At 41.5% G+C, this 6,150-nt stretch overlaps 1 non-coding gene across 1 annotated transcript; it reads right to left on the reverse strand.

Annotated features, from left to right (window-relative positions):
* Positions 1-4,166: 4,166 nt before the first annotated feature.
* Positions 4,167-4,273, reverse strand: LOC139014707 (U6 spliceosomal RNA). The gene has a single exon (XR_011472273.1). It is a non-coding gene; the product is annotated as a U6 spliceosomal RNA (small nuclear RNA).
* Positions 4,274-6,150: the final 1,877 nt, after the last annotated feature.

Here is a 6,150-nt window from a genome sequence, read left to right on the forward strand (position 1 = left end):
CCACTCTTAGAGCCAGAATGTTGCTCTTTTAGCGTCTCCTGACTAGATTTGACTAATCAGGACCTTTAAGTGCAATTCCACCGTCCTTTCCCCGCCTTCACCACATTTGTGTTCAGTATCGAACGAATAGATGCAATTATAGGTGAAAGACCTTCATTAGCTTTAAAATATAATCATAAAGCACATAGTAATGATTCGGTTTTAATACTGTACATACGTTAGCTATCCGGCAGTAGCTGCAGCGAGAACTGGAATGACAGTGCCAGTTGTCCCCTCAATGCCTAAATACCTCCTCCATAGCCTCATCCCCCAAAACATAATAATCTACACTTAAAATTAAAACAGCATACTTATACAAAGGTAGCTGTTTCTTTTAACCGAATTGCTGTTCAAAGTCTCCCTTTACATAGAAAATCTGGATCTAATGGTGGATAAACAAAACATCCAGGGTGTTCTGTAAGTATTAACCACAAGGGGGCAAATTTCAATTCAAAAGAATGCCAATTTTTGAAGATAGTATCCATTAGTATTTTCTAATTCAAGTCCTTATAAAATTCCGTCTACCAAGTGACGAGCAACTTCAACTTCAAAAACACCACAAATTTTGAGGAATTCTGATTAACTTTAAAGTTAATTCACAGAGATTGTTCTTGTTAAGTAAATTACCTTAAAATATTAAGAACTTCAAGGCACTTTAACTGATGGAAACTTCAGATACATCAATCCAAAATTGTTTCTGTTCATAACAAGGATCAGGTAAGTCTTGTGATTTTATAGCAAATTTTTATATTTTAAACAGAAAGTATTAATCCAAACCAGAATGTATAACACCAAGAGTGAACTCTTAAACTGTGAACTTTGGACAATTATGATGTGTCAAGTTCATCAATTATAACAAATATACCAAATGGTTGGTTATTGATAATGCAGGAGGCTATGCATGTGTGGGGGAAGGGAGAGTATGGGAAATCTCTGTACCTCTTATTTTGTGTGTGTGTGTGTGTGTGTGTGTGTGTGTGTGTAAACTCAAAACTATACTAAAATATAATAAAAATGTAAAATTAATTAATTCACTTTAAAAAGTAATAAAGTTTGAAAAAACAGGGAAAAAAAAGAAAGTTAACTTCTGTCCTAGGAACCATTTTATTAGCATTATCCTGCAGCAGTTGTGACCAGATCAATTCCACATTCTGAAGACCACAGAAGAAAAGGAAATTGAATTGTAAGAAACAATTCCTTGCCACTGAAACTGCCAGGGAAGAGACAGAATTAGCAATTTTCTTTTTAGAATATGAAATATTTTCCGAGCTTTGAACAACCTGCTGAACAATTAAATATAAATGAATGACTTTTACAAGATTTTATTTTTTATTTTGTGGTAGAACCCTACATGCAATCAGTATTAATCAATAAATTAATATTCACTAGACACGGCTCTACTATATACAAAAAATAGTTTTATTTTAATAGAATTTCAAAGTTGTTTTCCTTTGTTTCTTAGTTATGTTACTAAAAAAAATAAATAAATAACAAGAGAGAGAGAATAAAGCTATTGACCAAGAAAGAATTTGAAAGCACTTCTTTTTAATGTATAAACTATGTTCTTACAAAAATAAAAACTAATTTAGGGAAGTAGCTCTAACATTTAGAGAACCATCAGAGTCCTTTTAAGGATAATGACACATTCACTGAAGAGTTTTCTAGAAATCCAAGGGTCTTTATATATCTTCCAGGAAAACTAACTTTTGGCTAAGGCAGAACTCAGGAACCAAGATAAGCAAACATTTCATATTTTAATACCTGGGGTTGTGATTCACAACCACTTCTTTGGGTTTTTTTTATTTTCCTTCATAAAAGTAACATAATGCTAAAATGAATTGATTTTTCTCAAATCTCCAGCTGTATTTGTTTTTCTCCCCCTCATAATGCCAGACATTATTTTTGGCAGATGATGTTGAAAACAGAAAGTGGTTAGTTTAACCAGTTGGGCGGCTGTGGGTTCTTTCCTTTTCTTTCCAATTAATGAATAAGCACTTCCTTCCAGCAAAGAATGGAATAGAAGTTAGCCTTTCATTGACCATGTAACAATCTTGAATAAAAACAAGTATCTGAGAGGGAAGAAAAACACCCTCAAGAAATACGTTTATGCAACTCACTTGGAGGTAGCCATTTCTGCACCTGTTTTCAGATGGGAAGAATTCCAGGTCATATACAAGAAATAAACTTATCTTTAGAAGTTGATTGTTTCTAAATGTAGCTCAATATAATGGACCCTCACAGTTTGTGTTTTCCTTTCTGCAAAACAAAACAAAACAAAAAGTGATAAGGGTTTTTGCCGGGAGCCGGTCCATCCTTGCTGTTTCAAGGGACCTGGCATATATAGCATACTGTTCTTAATATGTTTGCTCACCTTCTTGGCGCTATGTGTTTTAACCAAGGTCACCTCTCCGAGAAAGGTTGTTTCCCCAGGTGGGGATTTTTCCCTGAGGTTAGGGAGGGGATACAACCCCTTAATTAAGTGCCAGGCGGGTAGTTAAGCTACATAATCTTTACTCCCTGGAATGGAGATAAGAAACGCCCTAACCTTTGTAATAGAAATTGACAGGATTAAAATCGGCTGGTATAAATACGGATGTAACAAGACAATAATCATCAGATCCACATCAGATCCACATCAGCTCCTCATCAGATCCTCATCAGATCCTAACCAGAACCTAGCCAGAGAACATGGCAAAAGATCCTGGACAGAACCTGGCTACAGAACTTCACTGGAGAACCTAGACAGAACATGGCAAAAGAACCTGGAAAGAACCTGGCGACCGAACCTGGTGACCGAACCTGGCTGGAGAATTTGGAAACCCTGGCTGGAGAACCTAGCAAGAGAACATGGCTACAGAACTTGGCTGGCGGTCCTGGCTAGAGAACCCAACTCTGCTGATGAACTGAACCCAGTCTCCATGTCATTCCTTCTTCACCGACTCCGTCCACACCTTTGGGGACCCCTGGACCTGCTGGGGCAGGACCCCAACAGGTTTTTATTTGCAGGTCCAGTCACAGCCACTTGAGAATATGTGTACATCTTTCCTCTCAAAAGTTTCGTTAGTAATGATTAAAGTTAATTCTCTCCCCTCCTCCTATTATTAACCCTACTAGAGGCCTGGTGCACGAAATTCGTGCATGGGTAGGGTCCCTAGGCCTAGCCAGCAATAAGGACTGATCAGGTTCCCCACCTTCTCACCTCGTCCTTCCCTCGCTCCCTTAGCGCCTCGTGGCTGCTGCTGTTTTGTGCCACCCCCTGGTCATCAGCGCACATCATAGCAAGTGATAGAACTCCCAGTCTCCCGGTGGAACTCCTGAGGGGACACTTTGCATATTAGCCTTTTATATATAGATAGATAGTTAACATCATTTCTTGTTTAAGTCATTGGGGGTAGGGGAGTGAGGAGGGATCCCATCTGCTTAAGTAAATGGCAAGTTCAGCAGTGTTTTCAAGGTCACCCTCAATGTGTTCCTCTGGGATTCAGATTGCAGGCTATTTGAATTTTCAAAATGCTGCATCCACAAAGAGAAATGCCAAAATGGAAACTACCTTATTCATCTTAAACTTGATTAGTTTGAAGGGCTTTCCTTGACAGTTTGAAAGATGTTACCAATAATTGAGGCATTCCAGGCTCTGCGTTGAAATATACCTGTGACACAGAACTTTTAATATGTATAGGGCCTGACCTCTGTCAGTGATCACTTACTTTCTACAAAGCTATTTTGGGGCATATGCTGATTGCTTGAGGGGCCAGGAACACATTCAACTCCAGAATCAGTATTGTGACAGATGGGATTTCATCTCCGGGGGGACAGTCATCACTGTTGATCACCAAGAGACCATTCAGAATTTGTCCTAAGTCTTGAGGCAGCCAATACTTTACAACCCTCCAACAGCACAGTCTGTACCACCCAAAAGAATAATTATGTCCCTTGTAAAAGCATAGCCTTCAGAAATGTATGAAAGACCAAACTTCACAGCTATAGAAGTAGTTGGAAAATATATAACTGAAGTAGAATGAGTCTAGAAAGGGCATTTTAAGAATATTTGGGTGATACTTCCTTTTTTAAGATAAAAGAATGTGAAAGTTTAGATGAAGCATCATAATTTTTTTATTTTTCATTTTTTAAATATGGAACGCTTCACGAATTTGCATGTCATCCTTGCGAAGGGGCCATGCTAATATTCTCTGTATCATTCCGATTTTAGTGTATGTGCTGCTGAAGCGAACACAAGCATCATAATTTTAAAAGTGGAGGAAGGACCTGTGATGAGGATTGAAATTTTTGTTCACCTGAACACAAATGTTCCGGAGCCTGTAGAAATCCTCAAAAGAAATGTGTACAGGAAATGGATATAAATTTCCCAGTTCTGCCCCTCAAAGAGAACAGGGTAGTATTTTGCGATGTTTCTCTCCAGTCCTTTTCATGCATACAATACATATTTACGTATTTTCTTGTAAGATGTTTGTTATAATTCCTTCCATAGAAACTTGGGACTACATGATGTCCATTTTTGCTCAGTAGCTTTTTCCTTTCTCAGGGGCTCAAAATAATGCTGCACCTCATCTTCGATGGAGTCTCAGAAGTAACGAGATACGGTGTACAAAAAGCGCTGGGTACAGTGCCTGCCATGTCATAAGCCCTCAGATTAGTCTCATGATCTTCAGCCTCACCAGCACATTCGAGGTTGGCCACGGTGGAGTGAGCAGCTTTTCTTTCTTTTTCTCATTTTCTCACTGGCACCTGCTGACCTGCATTTGGTCCTGGATTGACAGGCACATGGCAAATGCAGTCAGCAAAGGGAGTAGAGAGGGCTCAGGATGGGAAGAGAAAGGCTTTTTATAAGATATTAAGAGATTCAGAGAAGAGGAGGCAGAGTTGTGTGTGTGTTTTTTTAACAACAACAACAACAAAAAGTCCCTCCGGGAAGCCAGAGTTATATATATGCCAAACAGGACAGGAAACCCAGCAGGCCTCCTGGAGCTGGCAATGAATCGAAACAGGGGTCCTTGTGTCCAGGCCACTGGCTGGCTGAGGGGGCATTGTTAGGGCCTGGCCTCGTCTGAGAGAGAGGGGGGAGGGGGAGTGTGTTCCCATGACTCCCTGGGGAGTGACAACAGTTGGGGCCAGCTGGGAAGCCAGAACACCAGGGGCCTGGTGGGCGGGTAGCAGGCCCCAGAGGGGCCATGGAGGGCTGTAGGGGGCTGAGGAGGCAAGGTGGGGGACAAGGTGGTGGGGGGAGGCTTAAGAAGGGGGAACATGAGGTTTAGTCACTACACCCCGCTTCCTCACCCCCACAGCTCTGGGCTGCTGAGTCTCCCCAAATTATACCCCAGATCTGCCACTTCTCTTCACCACATGGCCCCACCCTGGTCCAAGCAGTCATAGTCTCTCACGTGGGCCATTGCAGGGCTTCCTCAATAGATTTTTGCTGCCAGCCTGGCCCCCTACACTCTTCTCCACTCATAGCTGGGTCTTTCTAAAATGTAAATTAACGTCACATCACTCCTCTGCTTAAACCTGCCAAAGGCTGTCCTCATACTTAGAAGAAAACTCAAACCCTTTACGCTGGCCCACAAAGCCTGCCTGACGGACCCACCAGCCCCTGGGACTTCAGCTCCAATGCTCCAACACGCCCCACCCTGCACTCTGCCTCAGCCACTCAGGCCTCCTGCCAGCCCTGGAAAGCTTTCAGCTGGTTCCCTTCTCCAGGTCTGTGCATTTTGCAGATCCTATACTGTAAATGGTTCTAGATACTTTCACTGTAGCATATTTGTGGCAAGCATTTCTGCCACAAACATTTTCGCTGTAAAACTCATTGACCATAAGGCAATTTTGCCATAAAAAAGATAAAATCACAACATTAGAGAGGACATAATGACAATAAAAAACAAAATTTTTAAAAAAGGACATAATGGCCCTGGCCAGTGTTTCTCAGTGGTGAGAGCGTCGGCCCTCACACTGAAGGGTCGTAGGTTTGCTTCCAGGTCAAAGACGCGTACTTGGATTGCAGGTTCAATCCCTGGCCCCGGTAGGGGAACATGCAGGAGGCAACCACATCAATGTTTCTCCCTCTCTCTCTTCCCCTTCGCTCCCTTCCACTCTCTC

Source organism: Myotis yumanensis, unplaced genomic scaffold, assembly GCF_028538775.1.
Source record: "Myotis yumanensis isolate MYYU_CA2020_CCGP unplaced genomic scaffold, mMyoYum1.0.hap1 SCAF_7, whole genome shotgun sequence".
Lineage (NCBI taxonomy): Eukaryota > Metazoa > Chordata > Mammalia > Chiroptera > Vespertilionidae > Myotis > Myotis yumanensis.